The sequence below is a fragment of the Malurus melanocephalus genome, unplaced genomic scaffold (assembly GCF_030028575.1).
Source record: "Malurus melanocephalus ecotype Western Australia unplaced genomic scaffold, MMel_1.1 scaffold_24, whole genome shotgun sequence".
NCBI lineage: Eukaryota > Metazoa > Chordata > Aves > Passeriformes > Maluridae > Malurus > Malurus melanocephalus.
Window position 1 is genome coordinate 2586695 of NW_026623256.1, and position 15533 is coordinate 2602227.

At 42.6% G+C, this 15533-nt stretch overlaps 1 protein-coding gene across 2 annotated transcripts in view; it reads left to right on the top strand.

The window, feature by feature from the left end:
* The window catches only part of PLXNB1 (plexin B1), a 74437-nt gene that overhangs the window by 18693 nt on the left and 40211 nt on the right, over positions 1-15533 (top strand). The window contains exon 2 of one of the 2 annotated variants that reach the window (XM_057390295.1): positions 431-702. The gene's annotated coding sequence lies outside the window, so the exon portion shown is untranslated. The remainder of the gene's footprint in view (positions 1-430; positions 703-15533) is intronic. The other variant, XM_057390296.1, reaches the window with a different exon arrangement.

A 15533-nucleotide genomic window follows, 5' to 3' on the forward strand; every position in this document is an offset into this window, starting at 1 on the left:
GCTGTTCAAGGGAAGCATTGCAGTGGGCTGAATTGAGGCTGTTTCAGGCTGCACAGCTCTGAGCTAATCTCTCAGAGGCAGAGACATTACTCACCAATCAGGAATGTGTCTGTATTTTTCCTAATGAGAACAAAACATTTTATCCCTGTTCATTAGCAGAGAGTTAGCGTGTACRGTTGCTATGCCAACAGACTCCTCTCCTCCACAGACACTCTGGGGGTGTCCTCCATGCCATGGTTAGAAGGGTGAACAGGAAGGCTGGTTCTGGCAAGAAAAAGATCCCATTGTTTTCCCAGGGCTGCCTGGACTTTGTGCAGCTGGCCAGACCATGCCTTCTCGGGGGAAGGGAACCACAGCGGGAGTCAAGTGCAACAGATTTAATTTATTGGAAAAATAGTCTTTGCATTTCATGCTCTGTTGTTTTTTCCAGCTTGAGGCACACTCTTCAATAAGAGAAATGAAGGTGTCTCAACGTTCCCAAGAGTCCAGATGGTAAGCAAAATGTGCCGGGAGTCAGCACTGGGATGCCCATGGACTGCTGCTGCCCRCTGGGCTCCTCCGTGTTCCTGATCATCTCCGTTTGTGTGGCCACTGTCATGCGGGGCAGCCTCTGGATGCTGCTGCGTGACGAACCCACCTGACCAACTGTACCACCTGTGATTAGTTGGACGAGTTCTCCRGGCACGTGGTCTGCTGGAAAGAGTGAGTGGCTGTGTGTGGGAATGKTCACTCGTTCCCTTTGCAAAGGGAACATTCTCTTTATGCAGGGAAATCCTGTGAAGGATGAAGGATGTCTCTTCAACAGAAGCTCTGTTGTGTAGAATTCTGCTGTAAGCAGATGTATTTATTCCAAAGGTTGCCTATTTGCTTGTCATTTTTGTCTTTGTCACCCCAACTTTCTTGAGGGGGTGATTGGGAATTATGGGTTGCAGTTCTACCAAAGTCAGGCCATGGTACACCTTTTGCAAGAGTCTTCTTCACACCTTTGGTGCTGCAGTTGAAATAAAAAAACCCTAACTTTTAAACTTTGAATTTTCTGTAGATGCTAGTTAATTTAACCTACAGACAGAAACAAACAAAAAAAATACCAAAACAAAACATGAGTTTCTGGTGGTGATCTATAAGTACAAATGGGCCAGTAAGCATTGCCAAATCTGAAGACAAACTCCTGGAGCAGGAGTGATGTTCATCTCTGTCTGTCAATCACCATGGAGTCTGATGAGCTGCTTGGTGCTGGCTGAGCTCTGGGGTGTTGACAGCCATAGACCCTTGAAGAAATGTCTCCCTGAAACTGAATTCTTTCAGGCTGCTTCCTGTTAAACAGGATAGTTACAACAACTCCCCTGTCAGTTTGCCTGGCGAAGCACTCTGTAGGTGAATACATGGAATTTGAATATGGGAATTTGAATATCTAATGTAGGGTGGTACACCTGAGATCCCAGACTGAATGAGCTGCTGGAGATCTGCAAATCTGCATGAGATTCTGGCTGGATAGTGAAACTCTGGCACCTGGATACTAGGAGCTGATGCAGGTGAGTCACTGACTGCTGCACTGGAGAGATGAGTATCATGTTAGAGCCCTGGGAGAATAGGGGCCCTTCATCAGAAGGATGTCTGCTTGTTGGACTTGCAGCTTTAGCAGCAGAAGGGATCAGCAGAAATAAAAACAATGAACAAAAYGAGACAGCAACCCCCAGCCCAGACCTCTCTGGTTATGCAGCTTGTGTGGTTTCAGTTTGATAGTAGACATGGATTGAACTCCAGATATAAAGAGCAGTTTTTCAGAAAACTTCTTTCAATCTGGAGCTTCCAAGAATAAATCCTGAATACGTATAACAAATGTGCAAAGATTGGTGCGTCTGGTTGCCTCAGCTTTGCATTGCTCTGGGTGGATCCAGTAAAACCACTAAATCAAAGCTGTTTGAAATAGGGAATGAGTAAGTACTTGAGATGACTTGAATTCAGGCCAGTCTCTTCTGGATCCATGCTTTCAGGGTACATAAAAAATAAAAGATCGTAAGGAGGCCAGAGGACTGTATGTTGTATTCTCTGAGATATTGAGTTGGTTCTGTCCAGATCCTATTGAAAAAGTGCTCCAGCAGAAGTGCACTAGAGGACATGCTTTTTAGTACCTTTAAGTGTGAAAGATCATGTCTGAACAAACTAACTTCTGAAATGTGAGTTACGGTTATTATCTGAGTCGCGCTTGACTTCATTCCTGTGCAGCCAGAGTAGCAAGTTGGTGTTACCTAGGAGAGAGTTACTTTTTCCCTCCTTTTCCTTTCCCTCCCTTTTAAGCTGCTCAGGAGCTCATTTTCGGCCCTGTTTTCTGTGCACCACTGCTTTTTAACAGTAAAGATAAACACACAACTTCAGTGCTGTGTGCAAGGCAAGAATTCTTCAGGAAACATTCACCTTTGCCTCTGAAAGCACCTCAGGTGCTCATAGAGCCTTGGGAGAAGGGTCATTCCTTTTTGTCAGGTCCAGTTATGGGCCATTTGTGGAGTGAGGTGTTCCTTCTAATCCTTAGAGTATGGTTCAAAACCCTAAATTGTGGTATAGGTTTATGTTTTTAAGAAACTGTTAGCACTGAGTATTGTAACTCTAGGTAATATCTTGTTCTGTTGGGTTTTAATGGCCTTCCTTTTCTTTTTTTAAATTCCAGTTATACTTCTACATCTTTAAAAAATGCTTCTTTGACTCTTAATAGTAAAACTGGCAAAGGACARAGTAAAGCCGGGAAAGTTATTTCAGCCTGACAGGAAGGTTTAGGTTGCTTAGTCAGCTAAGCATGTATTACTAACAAAGTTCTATATCTCATAAAGAATGTGAGAAGCAATTAGGATTACTGCATTTATAGAAGAAATCACTCAAGATTTTCAGGRAGTCATGATACAAACAGTCTCCAAACCCAGATATTATATGACTCTGCAGGAGATCAAGGTCTGGTAACAATATTGTTCTGTGTAGCATCAGAAATCTCTAAATACTGTGCCCATACTCGAGGAAAAAACTGATGAATTGAAGTGTTCATAAGAACATATGACAGAATAAAACTCTGGCACACAATCTTGTGARGGATCTACCCTTCATCAGGGCAGACTAATTAAAATATAAGATAATTTGTATTTTCAAAGAACTAAAAGGGAGAGAAAGTTTGTTAAAAATACATTCTATTCTGGAGGAAAAAGGGTGCAGCTGAATGCTGTGGCTTGAAAGTAAACTTACTTTTGAGCAAGCTCAGTTTAAAGAGTTAGTCTGAATATTTTAACAGAGAACTACCTGACTGTCAATTCACTATAGAAGTGGGGAATCGCTGCTGTATTTGATAACCATCACTCTGATTCCTCCAGCTCTTATGGAAGTTGAGTTTTCTACAGCTTTAGGAAAACCACTGCCATCTTAAGAGAGGTATCTTCAGTTTTTAGAAATGGAACAGCAGTAACAGTGCTGTCTGAACTTCTATTCCAACAGTGAATAGAAAGAAGTGAGCATTGCCTTCCATAAAAAGAGCAACCAAATAAACTGGGATTCTCYCACCTCAAAAGCAATAAATGATAGYTATCTTCAACTCCTGAATGKCATGGAAAGTTTAGAGGGAGAGCAACATTTTTTTTTTCCTTTTCCATTACAAATATGAATAGGTGTTGCATAGAGCCAGCATGTAGTAAACTTAAAACCAAATAACAACTTAGTCCTTGATGTGTGCAGTTAACCTGGGAAGGTTCTTGCCACAGGATATTGTGAATGCCAAACATCTGTGTGCATCTGAGGACACGGGGTAGGTCTACAGAAGAAGGAGCCATTGAAGATTACTATATGCATAGAAACCACCTCTATCCCAAGAAGTCCCTGAGCTGCTCCTTGCTGAAGCCTGGGAGAGTATTCAAGGAGGTAAAATGCTACAATGTGCTTGCTTCAGTCATATGTTTCAGGCCAGAGCCAKACAAGTGCAGCCTGGTTTGTCAGCATGGGGCAGAGGAGGGATGCAAATAAAACTGGYAAAAGAAGAGATTGGCACAGCTGGTGTTCTGGGCTGGTTCTGTGCTGCTTGTGATGTACAGAATGCACCTCTTGCTTGCTGAAGGCACTGCCTGTGGTCAGTTGGAGTCTGCAGACTCTTGACTTGAATTTGACAAGAGGCAGAGAGTATATTTCTGGAAACTACACAGGTAGGAAGGGTGGTGTGGAGATGAATATTGTAACCAGAGAAGCTGACTTTGCCCTTTTCTCTGTGGCAAATGCTATTTTTGCTGTTATGGGATGGTAGGTTTTACTGAGAAAGAGAAACTGCCTTATTGCTGATAGCCTAAATCTTATTCGTGTTAATTTCCCTCCTTTGAAAGRGTGTTTCTTACTTCATAATGGGTTGTAACCTAATTTGAGCTAAAATGGGTGATAAGCTGATGCATGAACAGTGCAACCTCTGTTCCAAAGCCTTTTCAAACTAAAAATGTCATGGCCTACGTGAGGTTCATACTCTTCAGTAGTACTCAAAACACTGGTCCTATTTTAGGTCCTGTCTAAACATTTAAAAATAACTCAGAAACAGGGCTCTCTTCTAGATGCTTCACCCTTGGAAGTCCACTCTTGCACTTGATTTTAGATGCTTACCCAAATGTGCAGAGGGCATAGTACAGAACAGCCCTAGTTGTTCCTTTGAACTTTTAATTTCAGAAGGAAGAGARCAGCGTCAGGCTATCTGTTGTTTTGTCCCTAGAGACATGGTCTCTGCTGTTAGGCAGTATCCTTTTGAGTTTTGGGGTTTTTTTTAAACTTTTTGTTGTCTAACTTTGCTGCTGTAATCCCTGGGGATCAGCTATGCAAAGCTGACCGGTAGCGGAACTATGGTGATGTGTATTCTTGGAGGCAGGCTCTTGTGACTGAAAAGTGAGTTGGTGTATTTTGGGAAGCCATAGCTCCTCTCCAAGGACACAGAAACAGTCCTGTCTGCGTATCGTGTTCTGTAGTGGAAATTACTCYGTGGAGGGGCAGAGAAGTCCCGTGCTCAGATTACAGCTGTGGGGATACAGACAGGCTTGGGGCCAAGGGAGAATCCAGGTGCAGYATGTCCAGGGTTAGGACAAGGGTCGCTTTGGGGAAGACTGGCAGCAGGTGGAGGGGACTGGAGTTTCCTTCCTGTTGATCGCTCCCCCATCATTTTGATGTGCTGCACCCATTCAGTCAACTCTTCGATGCAGGAAGAAGCTTTTATCCCAAACTGTGTCTCATCATTGCAGAGTCGCAATGGGCTCAGTTGCTACCCCATTTATAGAGTCTCTTTTCTGTTTTGTTCTCAATTTCTCAATTATGGTTTTCATCAGTAGCTTGGCTCAAGCAATGACTCTCTCTCAGCTTGTTCTGTGCGTGCTGGACCTGTCTGCCATTCTCCAGACAGTCTGTTCAGATTAGATTTAGTTTGAACCCATCTTTAGCCGGTATGATCTTTTCTATTCCTAGCTGATCCATGATTTTAACTAGTGTATTTCCCACTAAGCCCTGAGAAGATTTAAATTAAAACTTTTTTATGAGGCTAAATTTGTGTCCGCTCCACTGTGGCCTCCTGGGTTGACATTAGGTGGCTGATTGCTTAGTTTGGTCCATGTATAAGTCTTAAAAGTGCTGTCTGAGCCACACTTTCCTGGGGTTTTGATTAGTTATCTATGCATGGCAGAGTAAACAGTTTCCCTTCCCAGAGGAAGGCACAGTCCCTGCCATGTGTATGGAGTACATAGCTAAAAATGACAAAGGAAGGGTGCCTGGAACTGTCTGCAAACAGAGCAGTGCTGACCACAGGCTATGGTTTATCCTTCCAGCACAGATGTGCATATTTTTCCTTTGTTTCCTTACCAACCTCTCTGTTCTATCTCGCTGTTCCTTCCACCAGAGAAACCACCGAGCTGTAGAACTCAGTGCTATTCCTAACAAACCACTGTAAATCTGGTTTTCCTGTCTCCTGGGCACTTTTTTGCCCAGGGGTGACYGTGGCAAGGTATCATTCTCTTGAAATGCCGACAGTCAGGCAGTTATACTGGCTGAAATTCCTGCTCATAGCAGTTTGCATTTCAGATTGGCACTGCAGACCWGTTTAGTGCATCTCTGCAGCCCGAGGGTGAAGGTCTGGGCTTCCTTGAAAGGGGRAGGGATGAGCCAGTCAGTCCTGCTTGGCCAGTGGCTGTCAGACTGTGCAGGTGGGAGGSTAGCAAACCAGATGCAGAACAGTCTCAACTAAAAGGTCTTTAAAATCCACGGCTTTCATGAGCAGGTAGCTGGTTCTGAACCTTGGTGCTTCTAGGACAGCGCCAAAGAAGCTTTYTCAGCCCTGAACCAGGAGCTCAAGTATTTTACCAGAAAAAGTTAGGATCTCATTAATCTGAGTGAACAGAAACTGYGTTTGTGAAGCCATGTGAAGGTATAAAATTTTTTTTTGCAAATTTTGTYTTGTTACAAAATTTCTTGTTCCGGATAAGACCCGACTAGATAACAAAGTAACTGCTGGTTAACAAAGTAACTGGAGAACTCTTGCTCCACAGGATTTTTTTTCTCCAAGCACCAAATCTTGCAGTGCCGAGCTTCTGCTTCCTTTGCCACTTAATTTTCCCCAYTGCTCATTTTCACTCCTCCAGGCTGTGGACCCACTGTGGTATGAATGAAGAGCATTGCCTGACAGCCTGTGCACAGCAGTAGTTCTTTCACCCCTGTTTGTATGCAGTCTGGTGCTCTGAATTTTATCCTTGAAACAAGAACTTCCAAGTGTGGACAGTGTCTGGCGTGGAGGGCAGTGATTGTAGGGTCGAAAATTAGGGCTGCATGGCTGCTGCCAGCTTGTGRCTCCTCCATCACCTGCACCTTGAATGCCTTTCATGGATGGTTCCTGGGCTGCCATTCCATGCTGGACTCCATCCGAAATCACTGGATACCCACCCTGAATGGSAAGTCCTTGTTCAGAGCAGTTGAGACTGGTGTGAAGTTGATCCTGGCTCACAGGTCTGCACCCAATCTGCTCAGGCTTCTGCAGTGGCACAGTGGGAGCTGCTGTGTTTTAGATGTGTTATGTAAGTATGAAGCTTCCCAAGCTTGGGAAGGTCCCCAGGCTTTTTGAACAGCATGGGGTGTTGTTATCTGTCACTGGCTTTATGAAAGCCTTGGCATTGGCTTTCTGAGGTGGAAGAAGATGTCTGGTCACCTCAATTTGGATCATTATCTAACAGACCTGTGTAACCTAATTGCCAGGCTATTGAGCCTAGTAGTTCACAGCTGATGACTGAGAACCTTCCAGGCTGAGGCACTAATTCATGGAAGATTAATTGATCAAAGCGTCATTTCTGATAATGCTTTAACATGACTTGAGTAATACAAGGTAGAATACACCTCATCTTGTTTTGAAGGCAAACCACAAGCAGATTGTGGTAGTGATTTGGAGTTCTGTTGATTCTACTGTCTCTTCTGGGTGGGAGGGRATAGGTGCTACTCATGTAGCTGCATTGCTTTAAATATATTTGCATGTTACTGCCTGTACTCATAGCTATAGCCAGAACTGCTGACGCTCTTCAGGTGAGAGGGAAAGACTGTCAAACTGCTGTTAGCCTGTRTGGTTCTCCAGAACATTACTGGAGAGGGCAGAAAAGTGATTTTGTTTGAAATGAAGGAAAACTCCAAGAATTCTTCCTATCCACCCAGGGTATATTAGTTCTTTAAGGATCTATTGTGGTACTAAATCTGAGACTTAAGCGGTGTAAAGGAAATTTCTTTAACAGAACAGAGCACCCTGCACTGCTTAATGTCTGCAGAGCAAGAGCATTTATTCAAGGCAGGCTATGGTGTTTAACATTTCTCATTTGCATCTTGACAGCTGGATGGTGGAGTTTGGGATGTGGTCCTTGTGTGTCTGCCTGTGGTCTGCACCACTGCTGGCATGAACTCCTTCTGCGGTCGGCCTCTGTTCTCCCTTGCACTGTGCAAACCTGCAGGGCTGATGCTGGCATGGAGACCATGGGCTTTCCTCCTGGTGGGGAAGTGTAGGACTGCTTTTTTACAGGATTTTTATAGGGTGTTTGAAGCTTCTCTCCTGTCTTGCTGGGTCACTCCAAGGCCAGGCTGGATGCAAAAGAACTTGCCTTGGGGGTGTGGCCTTTGGCTCTGGGACGTGAGAGCTTGGCTAGGGGTCACAGTGCTGTCCTCTGGGAAGCATGTGCTGTTTGYAGAGGTCTCCTCTCTCCCTTCTGCAGGGCATCCTGCCAAGGAAAATAAACTCTAAGACAGAAGCTGTCGTGTGCTGTCCTGGCTGTTTCTGGAGGAATTATCTGGGCATTCTACTTTATGGAAATCGGCACAAAACAGCTATGGCAGAGCAGGGTTTTGGCTTTTGTAGCCTATGGAGCCAAGGCTGAGAACAGGAGGATCCTGGCTGAGGCTGGGYGAGGTGCCCCTAATGACAGGGAGGGCAGTGCGGTTGGGAAGGTGTGCCTTGTTTGAGGTGGAGGCTGGTAAAATATGAATCACATCTGTTTGAAGTAGTGATGAAATCCCAGATGAAGGTTTTCTGTTATACCTGGCCAAACAGTCTGGCRTGCTCCAGCTTTCCTTTCTCCCTGGTTAGAACTGATGGTCCTGACCTACTTTTAGCAATTGTGGTTCTGCTGAGCACTGCCCAAGGCTTGGCTGTTCCGACAGCACACACGGATCTGCTGTGTTCACTCTGAGTGAGGAGTTTCCATCAAACACTTGGCAGACAGGGAAGAGCTGTTCCTGAAAGAGGGACTGTGRGTGCACCAAACTTGGATCTGCCACTGCTGTGCTCTGTGGCTCTGGCCCTGGGTTCGCTTTCCCATGGTGTGCATTAACTTTTGTGTTGCACTGTCAGGATTCAGTTGGATGGTATCTAAATGTTAACATGAGTGATACTGCCTTTAGAAACAGCCAGGGAGGTTGGGCTTCCAGCCATCTAAATATGTGATTAGGCAGGGCTGGAGTTACATTCTTAACATTTAAAAATAAATAAAGTCTATAAATGTACCATAAAATAGAAGTTTAAATAGAATATCATCCTTGGGCAAATTGCAAAGCTCTGTGTAGCTCAGTGTCCTGCCTTTGACAAGATCCAGAAGCAGATGCTTAATGAGGACTGTAAGAAACAGGGCATGTATAATGTGGTGGGTTTGGTTTGTTGTTTTTTTTTTCATTCTACCCCTCCACTCCATTTACCTCCCAGCTTATGACCATCATCAGTTTAGGGCCCTGCTTGGCCAGGAGCTGTATCTCATCATTTGATCTTGACTAAATGTATTCTCCATTAATTTATATAATCCCTGTTCTAACTTGTTTATGTTTCTAGTCTCCATGACATCCTACAGCAGTGAGCTCTACAACTTAATTATGCATTTTAAATGTTATTTGAAATATTCTACATCCAGTGACAATACCCCTGAGCTGACTTAGGAAAGTTGTCTGTAACTTTGGTGAGTGCTTTCTTGTTTCTGCATTGTAAAATAGGATAGTTGATAACTCCATGTTTTTCATCTTGACACTGTCATGTTTCAGATCTCTTGACCTTTCCATATCTTCCCCCTGGYTTTTTCTTTGTCCGTCCAAAGTCCTACTCTGCTTGATCTCTCCTTATATGGAAGCTGCTTCATGCCCTTGGTCATCTTTGTTGTCCCTTTTGCCATTGTCTCCTTTTTCAGATGTGGGAATCAGAACTGCCTTCAGCATTTGACAGCATAATGGGGATACGTGTTTTCTTTCCTAATTACTCCAAAGGCTGTATTTGCCTTTTTGCTTAATACTCAATACTGAACTGAYCTATGAAGTTTTCAAAGTTTTTCCGAGTCAATAACAGTTAGTTTTTATCCTCTTGTGTTTATGTACTTAGAATATTTTTTGTTTGGTTTGGTATTTATTGACATATAAGATATTGTGTAGTTACTTCAAAGTGAATGAGTTTTCTTACTTTTTMCAGTCTTCTCTGAATTTGATTCTGATTAACAATGTTTTTAATAATAAAATTTGCCACTTCTAGATGTATTCCTCTTCTTAGATCTTACGAGAATGTATTGAACCAGTGCAGATTGCAGAATAAATTCTTGGCAGATCTCACTGATAACCCTCATCTRACAGGGAAACACTTGATTGCCTGTCTTTTAACTACTTATTTAATCATGATAGGGACTGTAACTTTAATTCCACAATAGCTTAACTTTTCTTTCAAGAGTCTTAGCYGACACTTCTTTGAAAGTAATTTAGTTAATATTAACCAGATTAAAAACTGTCTCTTGAAKCTCAGTTAAACAGAAATAGGAAATCTGCACTTGAAATTTCCTGGGTACTGCAGGGGTTTCTCTCTGCTCTAAATATTCATCWATATTTTGGGCAACAATTGGGTTCTAGAACTCATGCAAGCAAATTTGTTTTTACATGGAGTGATGGGCTTAGATTTATGTAGATTAGCATAGAAACAAAGAATTTGCTCAGCAGAGCCAATTGGATGGGTAACTTCAGTGAGGCCTTTTTTCCTAGCAGGGTTTTATTATAGCTGTAAACTTATCTATGCTCTTTGGATATACTCTGAGAGAATGTGATATTAGTTTCCTAACTTCTATTTCCTCAGTGAAAGAATATTTAAGTCACTGATGGTATTTGTCCACATGCAAACATAGTGTGATGTGGCAGCTARAAGATCAAGGGGTTCTTGGGTGGGTAAATGGAGGGCTGGTGGGTTCAAACTGGGGACAATAACATTTTTTTCTGAGTGCACTGTTAAAAAGCCAAAGGAGTGGCCTGTCTGGGTCAGGTGCTGTCAAAAGGAATGCTTATCCAGGTCAGGTAGTTAAAAAAGTAGGGTGTTCACAAATTGGGATGACTCAGAGAGCTATTAGAAAAAAATTAAGTATTTCTGACTGAAGAAGCTCAGACCACTTAATGTATCCATCCGAAGGATTACACGTGCCTGCAATCTGTGATTTGGGAAAGCTCAAAGCTGGCAGGATGTGTAAGGGAAGGATTGCATTATGCTTGTCTGCCTTTCTCTACTTCTTAGGCATCTTTTATTGTCTGCTGCTGGAGCTAGGGTTTCTGTGTAGGTGGACCTCTGTCAGAGTTAGAATAGCTGTCTTTATCTTCTTGCCCAAGGAGGATTAAGGAGGAGGATTAGTTTTCAAACTGTTCATGCAAAAAGTGACTAGAAGCTTCTTTGACTTGGAAGATTTTGTGACAAGCAAAGTTAGACAGTATGACAAGGCATTTTATTTGGGGTAAAGAGCATGCGGGCATCAGCTTGTTGGGTTAAGGTGGTAGTTTCTGTCATTTAGGAGCCCCAAGAAAAAATCCTGGTTTCAGTAGGAGACTTTAGCCAGGAGATCGTGGGCTAGAAGTGATGTTAGTGGGCTTCTGAGGTTTGATTGCACAGAAAGTTGGAGCAGATCCTAAAGGGCTCTAATCTTCAAATGTGTAACGMTGGCAGAACGTTATCCTTTGGTTGTGTTAAAATGCTGGGAAACCAACAGTTGGCCTGATTTCCCCCTTTAAAAATGCACATGCAACATGGTCCTGAGTTCACACTGAGTTAGTGTTTGAGAGGATGGTAAAGTGGAAAAGTCAGCCCTCAATTTGCAATGACAGAGTATATATGAAGAAAGCTTCTTCAACAGTAAGCATCTTGTGGTTACTATATATTCCTTGTAAATGTTTGTGTAGTTGGTCTTGGTTAGTAAAAAGTTCATTGTTTAACATTGTATTAATCATTAACACTTCATTAACCAGTTGTACTGGAAGCTTGGTGTTTATAACACATTTTCATCACTGCAAGGGTAAAGTTTGGTTATGCTAGAGCTTTTTAGAGGAAATACCTGTCTACTACCATCAGTTAATTCCAGCATGGCTGAGATTAATATTTAGGTAGAGATGTAGAAACACTTTTCTGCCATTTTTCCAAAGAGCAATGTGTAAGTATTATTGAAGTATCACAAAGCTGAAATTTTTTTTGTACAACATTCTTTTAGTAAAACTTCAACTGCTATCCAAAAAAAGTACTTTGTAATGTTCAGCATCAAGGGTTTAGAAAACATAWTTTTCCCTAATGTTTATCTAAGAATGCTGTTAATTCTGTAGTATAGAATTTCTGCCACCTTTCATTGCCACTTCAGATTGATATTTTGTCTTTAAAAGTTTGGGGTTGGTTTTTTWAAGTTATTTTGACCTCAGCTTTGGTGTTATTCACATCTGCTATAACAGAGCTCCCTTGTCTGTGGCAGTCCTGCTCTGACAGGATGGCTTGGACTTGAGATTCTCTTTGGGGTCAATTTTACTTGGAAAACAGAGGTTTGTGTTCATCTTTACTAGAGCTGCTTGCTCCAAGTGTTCTTAAACAACGGAGCAAGGATCTGGCCTGGTAGTAGTAAATAAGATTCAAAAAAAAGATTTATTTATTTAATGGGATTGTCATCTTTCACAGCAGAAARCAGCAGGTCTCTGTTGAGCATATGAAGCTTTAGAAGGGGGTTATAATTCAGAGCTTTTGTGCAGAAAAGATAGCAGTAGTCGTCTTGCTGCTGCTGAGCCATTTGAATGAGCTGGAGCACAAGGGTCGTCGTGCAGCTGGAAGAATGGTGCTTTTAATTTTTAAATCTTTTAGTGCTCACACTGCGGGTTGTTTCTGCAAATGATACAGTGGAAATTGCAGGTGCAAATTTAAGGGACCTAATTTTTTTCCCAAAGGTAATTCTGCCAGGTTTGGTGGCGAGTATGAAATCTAGCCTAGACGTTGGAACATTAACTGACCTCTCTATGTTTGGAGCATAGAATGTGGCATTAGGGAAATAATCTGTGAGGATTGGAATAATCTCTATGTGTTGATACGCTGCTAAAATGTGCCCAAATGAGTTCTGGGTTTGTTTCTTTAATAAATAAGTAAAGTCGCTCAGAGGGATACGTGAGGTCAGAGAGGTAAAAATAGTGCCACAGAAAACACGGTCTTACTTCAAATTTCAAGTAACAAAATAGTGCCATTACTGCAGTGTTACTGGTTGTTGTTATGTGAATGTGATATAAATATTCTGTGGCAGAACTGACTAATCCTCTAGCCCTTCTGTTGTGCTCCAGATTAAATAAATGAAACTCAGCAGTATCATTTGGATATTAATATTTTACAATGTTCAGAGTATTGTCTGGAGCGTTTTCCTATTTAAYGGGAATTCATCAAAAAAATGGAATATTTAAAAAGAATCTTGAAACCCTGGCAATTGCATTCAGAATTAATTAAAGGCTACACACTTTAGTGCAATCTGTCTGCAACAGCTGTGTTATACACTAGCAGTGAGCACAGGAAGCAGAATGGTTCAGTAAATCCATAAAGAGCTCCATAGTGTAGCCTGTCATGAAACCATCAGATTTAAATGTAGGTTATCCTCCTCCTTCCTGTCCTCCCGGAGAGGTTGTGATGGGCTTAACTGAAAGGCAARCATTAAAAAAGGCAGTGATGCCTGTGCTTGAGAAACAACTTGGAAAATGGAATCAAAAGACACTGCTGGCTTTTTTCCCCCTCTATTTTCATGTAGGGTGGAAATGCTTCTAGCTACTGATAGCTACACAGYCCTGCTCATTTCTAATGTATGTTTGCTCACCACCAATAAATACAAGTTCATTTGCTAATGGGTCTTTAGCAAAGAGCAACAAAGAACACTATATTCAATGTTTATCCATTGTGTAGGGTGATTAGAACCAGCTTGCAGAACATGCTGTACTCCCGCTTTGTTTTGTTTTCTCTGTTCTCACAGTCATGAGGACCAGACAGTAGGTTCTTACCTGGATCACTTCTAAGGATTAGCTTATAACAAAGTGACTTCCAGGGGGATATCGGTGACTGAAAGAAGAGTAGCTATGTGTCGGAGCCTTGACTCCACAACAAGATGTTTTTGATTGTGGTCTGCTGAAATGAAGGACTAGTTGATTTTCCAACTTCTTTTGAGTACAGGTGCTCCAGTAGGTGAAATGCTTTCAGTGAAACATGAGGGGTAGTTTCAAATACAGATCCATGAGTTTGTAACAAGATCCATGTTGCTGGACTAGTGTTGTGTGCTGTGTTTTGAGTTGAAGTACCGGTTAGTTCTGCCCTGGTGGTTGCCAGTGGGGCTCTGTCGGGGACAGAGCAGAGTCGTGCAGCTTGTAGGCACAACCTCTAGCCAGAAAGCCACTGTTTCRGAATCCATAAATCCTGGAGACACATGCCGATTTTACTGTGTAAGTGCTGGCAGAGGAAGGTTGCATTAGCTCAAAAGAAGATTACAGATTCCTCAGAGTGGTGTAGTGTAATGACGTCTTGTGATCCTCAGCTGCTTCCAGATCAAAGATTCCCTTCTCCGTGTCATCGTGACTGTTCTCAACATAGTCAAGCGCCCGCTGTTGGATGGCCATCAGCCTATTGTTTTGTTTGCAGGCATTTTAAGCTTTAAAACTGAGGAGACTCCAGACAGTTGCACAATAAACCATCGTGACATCTGCATGATGGCAGTGCRGAGGTATACAGTTGTGTGGTTAAGGAGTTCCTTAAATCAAGTTCTCTCCAACAGAAATTGTGAGAATGCATTAAAATAGCTCACATGCTGGAGATGGAGCAAGATATTTTCTGCTGATGTGAAGCTGAGGGGATAGAGTCAAGTAGATCTCCTTCCTTCAGTCTGTGTGTGTCTACTTGCTGGCTTTTCCCAGGTAACATCTTCCACATGATGACAGTTTCTCTTAGGTGCTACAATGCACTCRCTCACCACCCTGGGAGACTCCTGGGGTAGTTGAGGGCTGTTTGCCAGTCTGGGTGAAGCAGAGTGTGTTCATAGCTTTGAAGCAGAAAGCACTAAGTGTCCATTATCAGGGCAAACAAAAGCCCCAGTGTGCACGTAGCCTAAACACGGAGYTGGTCCGGTGTGAATCAGCGGCTGTGTGCTCTGGGGGAAAGCTGCCAGCCCAGAGCCGGCATTCCTGCGCCTGGGTATATCCTGACAGTGCTTCCTACTTACCTACAAGAACCGTGTGAAGTGGAGCTTTTGCAGAGCTTGACAAAGCCTATATTTAATAAAGTGTTGTTTTTATAATACCTTCCATCCGCTGGATTTCACAAGTAAACTAATCCTCTCAACTGGTCTTTTGGTAGAGCAAAGATGYCGGTTTTACTGACAAAGGAGCCAGAAAGCAGACTTCTGTGGGGGGTTTTTGCAATAGCAGGGGAGTGAGTAGAAGATGGATCTAGAGTCTTACAGCTATTGTTTTCAGCATTGCTACTGTGTTTTCTGCACATTGTGTGCTGGGTGCTGTATAGGAGTGTAAGACACAATTTGTGGGTTGAGAAGTTTGTGACCTAAATTAAGTCCTGCAGTAAATGCTGGAGTGGCTTACTCTTGAAATGCTGCAGATCTTTTTCTACCTTTGTGCTTTAAGCACGTCTGAGCTAAAATCACTTCAAGCTTACTAGGAAGACCCAAGAGGGCTGATGCCCTAGGAGGGAAGTGATGATAGTTTTCTTAACTTTAACTACAAAATTATTATCA